Here is a 12661-nt window from a genome sequence, read left to right as displayed (position 1 = left end):
CAGAACTTTTCATCCAAACTCAAAAGAGTATACCTTCTTTTCAGGACCACATGGAACCTTCTCCAAAATAGATCATATAGTTCATCATAAAGCAAGCCTTAACAGATACAAAAAGATTGAAATAATCCCTTGTACTCTATCTGACCACTATGGACTAAAGCTGGACCTAAACAACAACAGAAATAACAAAGATGTTTAGAATTGTGATGTCTTATTGGTGAATTTTTCCTTTGATGAAAATGTAGTGTCCCTCTGTGTCTTTTTTGATTAGTTTTGGTTGAAGATCTATTTTATTAGATGTTAGGATAGCCACTCCTGCTTGTTTTTTGGGTCCATTTGCTTGAAAAACTGTTTTCCAGCCTTTTACTCTGAGGTAATGTTTATCTTTGTTGCTTAGGTGTGTTTCTTGGATGCAGCAGAATGTTGGTTCCTGTTTCTGCACCCATTCTGTTAGTCTGTGTCTTTTTATTGGAGAGTTGAGTCTATTGATGTTGATACATAATAATGACCATTGAATGTTATTTCCTATTATTGTGGAGTTGGCGATGTTACTGTGAATCATTGCTTGTTTGCTTTTGACTTTGTTGGAAATTATCTTTAACCTATGTTTTCTTGGGTATATTTGTTTTCATTGAATTGGAATTTTCCTTCTAGTATCTTCTGTAGGGCTGGGTTGCTGTTCAAATATTGCTTAAATTTAGTTTTGTTGTGGAATATTTTATTTTCTCCATCTATGTTGATTGAAAGCTTTGCTGGGTAAAGTAGTCTAGGTTGGCACCTGTGGTCCCTTAGGGCCTGCATGATATCTCCCCAGGCTCTTCTGGCTTTCATAGTTTCTGATGAAAAATCCGGTGTGATTCTGATAGGTTTGCCTTTATATGTTACTTGGCCTTTTTCCCTTGCTGCTTTTAGTATCTTTTCTTTGTTCTGTAGATTAAGTGTTTTGACTATGATGTGGCGTGAGGAGTTTCTTCTCTGGTCTAGTCTATTTGGTGTTCTGTAGGCCTCTTGTATGTTTGTGGACATCTCTTTCTTTAGGTTGGGAAAATTTTCTTCTATGATTTTCTTGAAAATATTTTCTGGACCTTGTAACCTGGACTCCTCTTCTTCTTCAATTCCTATTATTCTTATATTTTTCCTTTTCATGGCATCCTTGATTTCTTGGATTTTTTGTGTTTGGGATTTTTCTGATTTTATTTTTGCTTTGAGAGAAGTATCAATTTCTGTGAGTGTATCTTCAGCACCCGAGATTCTTTCTTCCATCTCTTGTATTCTATTAGTGATGCTTACCTTTGAGATTCCTTCTCTATTCTCTAAATTCTTCAGTTCCAGGGTTTTCTCAGTTTGTGTTTTCTTTATTGATTCTAATTCTGTTTTCATGTCTTGCAACATTTCCTTCATCTGTTTGAGTGTGGATTCCTGTGTCTCCAAGATGGTCTCTATTTTTTTGTTTGTTTCCTCTCTTGGTGCCTCTGCTTCTGCCTCCAATTGTTTGGCTATATTTGCATGTGTTTCTTTAAGAGCTTCTTCGTTCACTTCATTTTTCTTTGTTTCTCTTTGGGAGGCCAAATCCTTAAGGGATTTTTTTTTTGTATCCTCTTTAACTGTTTGAATCTCTATGACTATTTCTCTGAGAGATTTGTTGGTTTCCTCTTTATGTGCCTCAAATAACTGGATAATCATAGTTTTAAAATCATTTTCTTTTTCTGTTTCTGCTGAGTTGGAGTGTCCAATAATTTTGGAGGTTGCCAGTGAAGCCATGATATCTTGAGTTGCGTTGGTTGTGTTCTTTCGCCGACCACTGGCCATTTGGTTATCTGTCCTATTCACTGTCCCTGGATTCTGCAGGTCAGACTGGTTTTTCTCTGGTATCTGGAGAATTCTTCAGGAAAATGAAGGTCTAGTGAGGTCTAGTGGTTTCAGTGTGTGCATTGGTTATTCAGCTATACCTGTAGAAGGAAAGTTCGTAGGCACAGAAGGGAAAATGAGGGGTAGTGTGTGTTTGAGCGTGTGCTTGTGGGTGTGTCCTAAGGGACATGGTGTTGGTGAATAAAGAGGCCTTCAGTGTGTGAGAGGGGTGCTTTACAGGCACTGAAGTTTTTGCAGGCGCTAAGGGATCACAAGCGCTGTTGAAGAATGCGTGCATGTATTGATTTTACAGGTCTGCTGGTCTTTGGTGTCTATTCAGCTGGTTTTCTGCCACTGAGGGGTTGGATGGCCCATACTATCACTGGCTGGGCAGCCCTGTGGAGTCCGTACTGCCACTTGCAGGCTTGGGATCTGGGAAGAGTTGTACTGTGGGTCTGAGTCTCTGTGGCTAGCACTGTATTGGGCATGCGCTCTTGCGGGGTGGAGTTTCGGTGGTGCATGCACTCCTACAGAGCTGGGTGGTGGTGGTAGTGGGGAGTGTGTTCCGCGGGTCAAGAGCTTGGTGAGAGGGCTCTAGGTCGGGTGTGTTCTCCTCTGAGTGGTGGTGTTCAGCAGGTCGTTACTGCTCTCCACTGTGGCTGCGGGGTCTGGAGCCCTGCCTCCCTGCCTCTGCCCCTCTTGGGTCCCAGGCACTGAGCTTTGCGGCTTTGGTATCCAGGAAGAATTGTATTGTGGATCTGAGTCTCTGTGGTTAGCTCTCAGTGGTTGGAGCTCTGTGATTGGGCCTGCGCTCCTCCTGTGAGGAGGTTTCTGGGGTTATTGCACTCTGGCTGCTTGGGACTTGAGCTCCACTGCACTTCCTGCTGCCTTCTAAGCCGCAGGATCATGTCAGCGTGATGGGGGAGGGGACCATCCTCGGGACCGGAGGGCCCTGAGTGGGACGTGTCCCAGGAGGGGACGGGTGTTCAACGGGTGGTTACAGCAGACCGCTGCTGTAAGGGGCCTGGAGCACTGTCTCTGCTGCCTTGATCTCCTGGATGTGAGTTTTGTGCTCAGCTGCCTGGTACTGTGTGTGGGTTTCCCCGCGGGAAGCCCAGACAAGGGAAGCGCCCTATTTCCTTCCTGGAAAAGTCCGCGCCCAATCTAAATCTACAAGCACTTCACGCTTCTGTGCTGTTCCCTCTCCTTTAGAAAGCCCCACAGTCCAAATTCTAGCTTTGATTGACTCTCCACTCACCAATTACGGAGATTCATGTCTTCTGCCTCTCCAGAATGGTGCACTCTGCTCGCCGCCATCTTGGAGTCCCCCCAACTCAATTCTTTACAGACCTTGAAAAAAAGATTCTCAGCTTCATATGGAGAAACAAAAAACCCAGAATCTCCAAAAGGATCCTGTACAACAGATCATCTGGAGGTATCTCTATTCCCGATCTCAAGCTGTATTACAGAGCAATAGTAATAAAAACTGCATGGTATTGTCAAAAAAACAGAAAGGAGGATCAATGGTAACGAATAGAAGACCCAGAAATAAACCCAAACACCTATGAATACTCGATTTTTGACAAAAAAAAAAGCCAAAACCATTCAATGGAGAAAGGACAGCATCTTCAACAAATGATGCAGGTCCAACTGGATGTTTACATGTAGAAATATGAAAATAGATCCATATTTATCACCCTGCACAAAACTAAAGTCCAAGTGGATCAAAGACCTCAACATAAATCCAGATACTCTAAACTGTTAGAAGAAAAAGTGGGGAACAACCTAGAATTCATTGGCACAGGAGACAACTTCCTGAACAGAACACCAACAGCATAGGCTCTAAGAGCAACAATCAATAAATGGGACCTCATGAAACTGAAAATCTTCTGTAAAGCAAAGGACACCGTCATCAAAACAAAATGACTGCCTACAGATTGGGAAAGAATCTTCACTAACCCTTTATCTGACAGAGGACTAATATCTAGTATATACAAAGAACTAAAGAAGCTGAAAAGCAGCAAACCAAGTAATCCAATTAAAAAATGGAGAACAGAGCTAAGCAGAATTCTCGACAGAGGAATATCGAATGGCAGAGAAACACTTAAAGAAATGCTCAACCTCATTAGCCATCAGGGAAATGCAAATCAAAACAACCCTGAGATATCACTTTACACCCATCAGAATGGCCAAGATGAAAAACTCAAGTGACAACACATGCTGGAGAGGTTGTGGAGAAAGGGAAACCCTCCTCCCCTGCTGGTGGGAATGTCAACTGGTACAACCACTTTGGAAATCTATCTGGTGCTTTCTCAGACAATTAGGACTAGTGCTTCCTCAAGACCCAGCAATACCACTGCTAGGTATATACCCAAAGTTTGCTCAAGTACACAAAAGGGATACTTGCTCAACCATGTTTATAGCAGCTTTATTTGTAATAGCCAAAACCTGGAAACAACCCAGATGTCCATCAACGAAGGAATGGATACAAAATTGTGGTATTTTTACACAATGGAATACTACTCATCAATCAAAAAGGAGGAAATCATGAAATTTGCAGGCAAATGGTGGGATCTAGAAAAGATCATTCTGAGTGAAATAACCCAGAAGGAGAAAGACAAACACGGTATATACTCACTTATATAGACCTATAAGATATGATAAACATAGTGAAATCTATACACCTAAAAAAGATAATCAAGAGAGCAGACATGGGGTAAGATGATCAATCCTTGTTTAGAAAGACAGATGGGATGGGCATTGAACATATGACAGGAGTCTGCTGAGGGCATCTGAAAGACTCTAACTAGCAGTGTTTTCAAAGCAGATACAAAGACTCATGTCTAAACCTTTAGCAGAGTACAGGGAATCATATGAAAGAAGGGGAGTCAGTCTTATGGGGAAAGGATAGGAGCTCCACAAGGTCCAATATATTTGGGCACAGGGTCTTTTCTGAGACTGACACACCACCAAGGACCATGTATGGATATAACCTAGAACCTCTCCTTGGATGTAGCCTGTGGTTGCTCAGTAACCAATTGGTTTTCTATAGTGAGGGGAACAAGTACTCTTTCTAACAGAAACTCAATGGCTGGCTCTTTGACCTCCCAACCCCCCCCAAGAGGAGCAGTCCTTTTAGGCCACAGAGGAGGGCTTTGCAGCCAGTCCTGAAGATACCTGATGAAACAGGATCGGATGAATGGGGAGGAGGTCCCCCCCAAGTGGACTTGGAAAGAGGCCTGGTGGAGATGAGGGAGGGTGGATGGGATTAAGAGGGAATGAGGGAGCGGGATACAGGTGGGATACAGAATTAATAAAATGTAACTGATAAGAAAAAATAAAATTAAAAATAAATAAATAAATAAAATAACAAAAAAATAAATAATAAAAAAATAACAACTTCAAGTATCTCATGAATGAAATTGAAGAAGATATTAGAAGAAGGAAAGATATCCTGTGCTCATCGATTAGTAGGATTAACATAGTGAACATGGCCATTCTTCCAAAAGCCATCTACAGATTCAATGCAATTCCCATATACACCCACGCAATTCTTTACAGACCTTGAGAGAAAAATCTGAACTTCATATGGAGAAACAAAAAACCCAATATTTCCATAAAGTTCCTGTACAACAAACAACAGGTTGTCTGGAGGTAACTCCATCCCTGATCTCAAGCTGTATTACAGAGCAATAGTATTAAAAACCGCATGGTATTTGCATAGTAATAAAATGGTGGATCAATGGAACTGAATACAAGACCCAGAAATAAATCCACACACCTATGTATATTTTATTTTTGACAAAGAATCCAAAACCATTCAATTTTAAAAAGACAGCATCTTCAACAAATGGTGCTGGTCTAACTGGATGTCTACATGCAGAAAAATAAAAATAGATCCATATTTGTCACCTGCACAAAACTAAAGTACAAGTGAATCAAAGACCTCAAAATAAAACCAAACACACTAAATCAGTTAGAATAAAAAGTGTGGAAGAGCCTAGAACTCATTGACACAGAGACAATTTCCTGAACAGAACACCAGTAGCATAGGCTCTAAGAATAACAATCAACAAATGGGACCTCCTGAAACTGAAAATCTTCTGTAAAGCAAAAGACACTGTCGTCAGAATAGAAAGACAGCCTACAGACTGGGAAAGGATCTTCTCTAAACCAATATCTGACAGAGGGCTGATATCCAGAATACATGAAGAATTAAAGAAGTTAAAAAGGAATAAATCAAACAATGAAATTAAAAAATGGGGTACAGAACTGAACAGAGAATTCCCTGTAGAGGAATATAGACTAGCAGAGAAACACTAAGAAAGATGCTCAATTTCCTTAGCCTTCAGAGAGATACAAATCAAAACAACCCTGAGATTTCACCTTACCCCCATCAGAATGGCTAAAATGAAAATTTTAAGTGACAACACATGCTGGAGAGGTTGTGGAGAAAGGGGAACCCTCCTCCATTGCTGGTGGGAAAGTAAACTTGTACAACTACTTTGGAAATCAATGTGGTGCATTCTCAGATGATTAATAGTGCTTCCTCAAGATCCAGCTATACCACTCCTAGGCATATATCCAAAAGAGGCTCAAGTACACAGTAAGGACATTTGCTCAACCATGTTTATGGCAGCCTTATTTGTAATAGCCAGAACCTGGAAACAACCCAGATGTCCCTCAATGGAAGAATGGATACATAAATTGTGGTACACAATGGAATACTACTCAGCAATAAAAAAACAATGAAATCATGAAATTTGGAGGCAAGTGGTGTGGTCTAGAAAAGATCATCCTGAGTGAGGTATCTCAGAAGCAAAAAGATCCACATGGTATATACTCAATTATATGGGGATACTAGACCTGCAAGATAGGATAAACATACTAAAATGTGTACACCTACAGAACATAAATGAGAAAGAGGACCCAGGGTAAGACTGGATCAATCTTCACTTAGAAAGACAAATGGGATTGACATTGGAAGTAGGAGAAAAGAAATAACAAGACAGGAGCCCATCACAGAGTGCCTCTGAAAGACTTTACTTAGCAGTGTATCAAAGCAGATGCTGAGACTTATAACCAAACTTTCGTCAGAGTGCAGGGAGTCATATGAAAGAAGGGGGAGTTAGTATGACCTGTAGAGGTCAGGATCTTCACAGGGACTAATATATCTGGGCACAGGTATCTTTTCTATGACTATATCTCCAACCAACGACCATGCATGGATATAAACCAGAACCCTTATTGGTTGTATCCCATAGCAGCTCAGTATCCAAGTATATTTCTGACTAAGGGGAACAGGACATAATCTCAGTGGCCTGTTCTTTGATCACTTCCTCCTGAGATGGGAGGGCAACCTTACCAGGCCACAGAGGAAGACAATGCACCCAGTCCTGATGAGACATCTTAGATGAGGTTCAGATGAAAAGGGAGGAGGACCTCCCTTATAAATGGACTGGGGAAGAGGCATGGGAGGAGAAGAAGGAGAGAGGGCATAACTGGGAGGCAATGAAAGAGGGGTCTATAGCTGGAACACAAAGTGAACACATTGTAATAAATAAATTAAATAAATTAGGTACTGAACTCAATACAGAATTTTCAAAAAATTAAGTACAAATTGTTGAGGAATGAAGAAATGTCAACATCCATTCTTAGTTGTAAAGGAAATACATATAAAAACTACTTTGAAACTTGATTTAATACCTGTCAGGGTGAGCAAGATCAAAGCAAAACAAAACAGTCCAAAACAAGAAGCCAACTCATGCTGGTAAGAATGTGAGTTAAGAACACTCACCCATTGCTTGTGCGGGTGCCCACTTGCATATCCACTTATAAGTGCTTACGTACCATGTGTGTATTTCTACTTCTGGGTTACCTCACTGAAGATGATCTTGTCCAGTTCCCATCATTTGCCTAAACAACAAGGAAGACCCTACAGAAAATGCTTAATCCTCATACAGAAGGACAAGTGCCATAGACTTTGGAAGCAAGAGATTTCAGGGAACAGGACAGGATCCTATCATAGAAAGCCTCTGAATGACTCTACCCAACAGGGTATTGAAGCAGATGCTGAGACCCATGGCCAAACTTTGGGCAGAGAGCAGGAAAACTTATGAAAGAAGGAGAAGATAGAAAGACGTGGAGGGGACAGGAGCTCCAAAAGGAGACCAACAGAGCCAATAAAACTGAGCCCTGGGAGACTTGCAGAGACTGAAACCCCAACCGAGGATAATGCATAGAGAGGACCTAAAGCTCCAACTCAAATGTAGCCTGTAGACTCAGACTCTACATGGATTCCTTAATAAGGAGAGCAGAGGCTTCCTCTTGCATGAACTCAGTGACAGGTTCTCTGATCACCTCCCCCTGGGAGATGAAGCCTTGCCAGTTTACAGAGGAAGACAATGCAACCAGTTCTATTGAGATCTGATCGGTTAGGGTCAAAAAGATTTTAAAGTTACCAAGGGCTTAATTACTTCAAATTATTTTGGGAAATATCAAGACCTTTAATTTTTCACACAATACTTATTTGCCATTTTTTTAATTTATTTTTTTAATTTATTATAATTTATTCACTTTTTATAACAGTTGTAGCCCTCTTAATCTTCCCCTCCCAATCCTGGCCTCCCTCCCTCTTCTCCCATGTCCTTCCCCTAGTCTACTGATAGGGTAGGTCTTGCTCTGCTTCCATCTGAACCCAGACTATCAGGTCTCATCAGGACTGGTCTTCCTTTGTGGCCTGGTAAAGCTGCTCCCCACTTAGTTGGAGGTGATCTAAGAGCCAGCCAGTGAGTGCATGTCAGAGACAGCCCCTGTTCCCCTTAATGAGGAACCAACTTGGACACTGAGCTGCCATGGCCTACATCTGTGCAGGGGTTCTAGGTTATGTACATGCATAGTCCTTTGTTGGAGTTTCAGTCTCAGAAAAGACCTCTGGACCCAGATTTTTTGTTCTGTTGCTCTCCTTGTGGAGCTCCTGTCCCCTCCAGGTCTTTCATCTCTCCCTTCTTTCATAAGATTCTCTGCACTCTGCTGAAAGAGTTGCTGTGAGTCACAGCATCTGCTTAGATACCCTGCTGGGTAGTCTTTCAGAGGCCCTCTGTGGTAGGCTTCTGACATGTTCCCTGTTTTCTCCTTCTGATGTTCATCCCGTTTGCCTTTCTGAATGAGGATGGATCATCTTACCCAGAGTTCTCCTTCTTGTTTAGCTTCTTTACGTGTACAGATTTTAGCATGTTTATCCTATATTGTATGTCACATATCCAATTATAAGTAAGTACATACCTTGTGTGTCTTTCTGCTTCTGGGATACCTCACTCAGGATGACATTTTCTCTCTCAGCACCTCCCAATCCCATCCTCCTTCTCTCTTCTCCTCCCATTCCCTTCACCCAGTCCACTGATAGGCATTATCTGCCATTATTTATAATCAAAAATTTTAAATGGCATTTGTGTTTTCTCTTGTACCCACAGTTATGTCATTCATATTTTAACCTCCTTTCATGAGGCTGTACTGCAGTAGTATTTTATATGTCTCAGCTATCAATAACAAATATTTACTTCCAGTCATTTTCTTCTCTCTCTTTACTCAACCTCCCAAACAGTGACCATTTGGACATGCTAGCTTTGAGTCTTAAGATCTATGTGTTTAGATTTGATGGGCTAGAGAAGACAGACACAAGCAAGGAGCTATCAGGAGACTGCAAGCTAGCTAAGAGAGAATAGAGTGCTTATGAAGAGAGATACAAAAGTTACTGAAAAGAAACTGTGAAATTGCAGTAGATAGAAAGCCAACGTTGAGGGAAGAGTATAGGGTGAGGTAACTATTACTAATACCTTTTATAATGCCATTTGAAAACCTTCTGTAAAAAGCCTTCTAGAAGCTTCAGGCACAGACACACAAACACATTCTCATGCATGCACGTGTTTGAATGGACTTACCCTATAAAAAGGAACGATGGTTCTTTCAGATATGATAGATTATCAAATAACAGGGACATAGCCAGGTACTGGTTATCTTTTTGTCAGTCTTTAGTTAGAGGGTTCCATAGATACTAATCACAACATCACAGGGTATTACCATTGCTCTTATTTTTTTCTCAGAAAATTGATGAAAAGACCTTTCTGCTGAAGATATTATATCCACAAATTATAGGCAATGAACAAGTCAGCTGGTGTGGATGTAGACACTTCATCTCTACTGACTATATTTAATCATGCTAGAAGGTACTATTCTTGCCACTGGAGGAGAAAAGTAATCATCAGTGTCTTACCCAGCTGTGAATACTGAGAGCAAAAATAATGACTAGGTTGGTGAGCTATGCCCACTGCTTGAATATGCAACAAATGAGAGTCTGTTTTTTTTTTATTATTTGTTTTAAGGATGAGGTCCAGGAACTACCCATTCTTCAGTAAATATTCTTACAGCCATACAAATACAGTCAGATCATACAAATACAGTCAGCACTAAGTGGTCCCAGTGGGTTTAAAACATGAGCGCATGAATTTAAGAGAAAAAAACTAGTGGGAAGGTTAGAATAGAAATTGGAGGAGAGGTAATATTGGGAGGATTTGATAAAAAGTGTATTGATTGTTTTATAGTGACTACATGAATCCTTAAAACATGCAAACACAATTAAAACCATGATATCTATACAATCACAATTAAGTTAAGGGTTTCCTGATATATTAAGGCATGGGCTGACCTCTATTTCATCCTATTACTTTTCCTGTATAGACATTGTAGTCACAGTGGCTCCCTGTAAGTTCACACTACAGGGTCTTTTCATTTTCCTTTACAGTGCATGTTCTCTCACTCTTCCAACTAGTTGTTATAGCTATGCCTTTGATTGTTAGTCTCAATTTAATTTCCCCAGATGAAAGGTCAAAATGTTTATATTTTCTTATATCTGCTTATCAATGCAGTCTATGATGTATGATGAATAAGTCATGTTTGCCTCTACTTTTATTCTCAGTAAGATACTACCATCCAAATCTCATACAAACTATTGATCAAATTGAGAATGGGAAAGAGAATAGATTTTATTGGAGGACTGCAGTGGTTGGGGATGAGAATAGGAAGGATCAGAAAGGCGTAAAGGGAGAGAATATGGATGGAGATGACTGGAATGGAAGGGCATTTAGAGGGCAAAGTAGAAAGCTAATGCAATGGACTTGCTGTATTTTCATAAGGTGGCCTTAAGGAGGACTCCTAGTAATGAGGATATGTATGAACCAGAAACAGGCATTTTCAGTAACCAATCTAGGCTGCCAGTGTTGAGGATATGATACCAGCCCAGCTACAAAATCTTAAGTCCACAAACTGTTCTACCTGAAAGATGGGCTAGGGCAATAATTTCTGAGAGCTTTTGAAAGTGTTCAACCAATGACTGGTCTAACGTGAGGCCCAAGGTAAAAGACATAGCCCATGTATGACTCTGTCAGGATGGTCAGGACCTGGAAACTGGATGGCACAGAGTCCTAGGCTAGAACCAAACAAAAGTAACAAAAATTTTCAATGAAATTATTCCTAATGATTATTCTTCTATAAACATAGGTTTGTTTCCCCAGTTGTAATCAGAGAAACTTCCTCCAGCAGTTGATGGGAGCAGATGCAGAGACCCAGAGCCAAATACTATGTGGATTTGAGGAACACTGAAAAACAGGAGGAAGAAGGATTATAGGAACCAGGGGAGTCAAGGACATCATAAGAAACCCCACAGAATCATCTAATCTGTGTTCATTGTGCCTCATGGGAATGAACCAAAAGTTTGGGAGCCTGCATTGATCTGTGCTAGGCTCTCTGCAAAAATGCTGTGGTTATTTATCTTGGTATTTTTGTTGAACTAATAAAAATAGGTGTCTGGGAATGTTTGACTCTTCTTCCTGCTCCTGGGGCCCTTTTACTCCTACTGTATTGTCTCGTCCAGCCTTAATATAAGAGATTGTGCCTAGTGTTATTGCATCTTGTTATGCTCTGGCATTGTTTGTTTGTTTTGTATTTTTCTCTTTATTATTTTTCATTCAAATATCCCAATCACAGATTCCCCTCTTTCCTCTTCTCCCAGTCCCCACTACTTCCTCTTTCAATCAGAGCCATTGCCTATCTTAAATCCTACATATGCATTCATGTATGGACTTCATCAAAAAAGGAGCCTGAAAGATGCTCCCACAAGGAATTAAATCCATAACTGGCCTTAAGGAAAATACTTAGGAAAATAGTATGTGGATTAACAATAGAAAAATATAGAAAACCCCTAATGTGAAAAAGCCATGACCTTGTGATGGGTTGGTCGGGCACAGGCAAAATAAACCTCGTAATGATCCTACAGTTGGTTATTAAACATGATGGTACTGGTTAGCACAGTTAACACTCTAAATCTCTAGACTCCCACATTGACCCCTGATTTTGTCAGCAGATGGGACAAGGGGACATCAGACAAAGCCTAACAATTGGATTTTAATGACTATTGCCTAAAAATGCTGGCTTTAGAAAATTCCAGCCATGAGCTCCTTTGCCTAGGTCAGGAATGCTGGTTATGCTGATAAGCCAGCAGCAACAAATCAGCAAACTTTGATGAAAAACAAAAGGGAGAACATGTTTGTTTGAGATAGCTAATTAGAAATAGCCCAATGTCTTAGGAAGCAAAAACAGGCTGTACCAGATTAAAAAAAAAAAAGTAAAAAAAGGTTGTTTCTGGTGGTACATGTTTTGTTTTTCCTCAGGTAATTAAACCTGCACCCAGGAGAAAGTTACAGTCTATTATTCTTATAGTATGTCTTAGATGATCTCCCAGAAAGTGAGGGCCAGCACA

The sequence above is a fragment of the Meriones unguiculatus genome, chromosome 1 (genome assembly GCF_030254825.1).
Source record: "Meriones unguiculatus strain TT.TT164.6M chromosome 1, Bangor_MerUng_6.1, whole genome shotgun sequence".
NCBI lineage: Eukaryota > Metazoa > Chordata > Mammalia > Rodentia > Muridae > Meriones > Meriones unguiculatus.
This window is presented reverse-complemented; position numbering follows the sequence as displayed.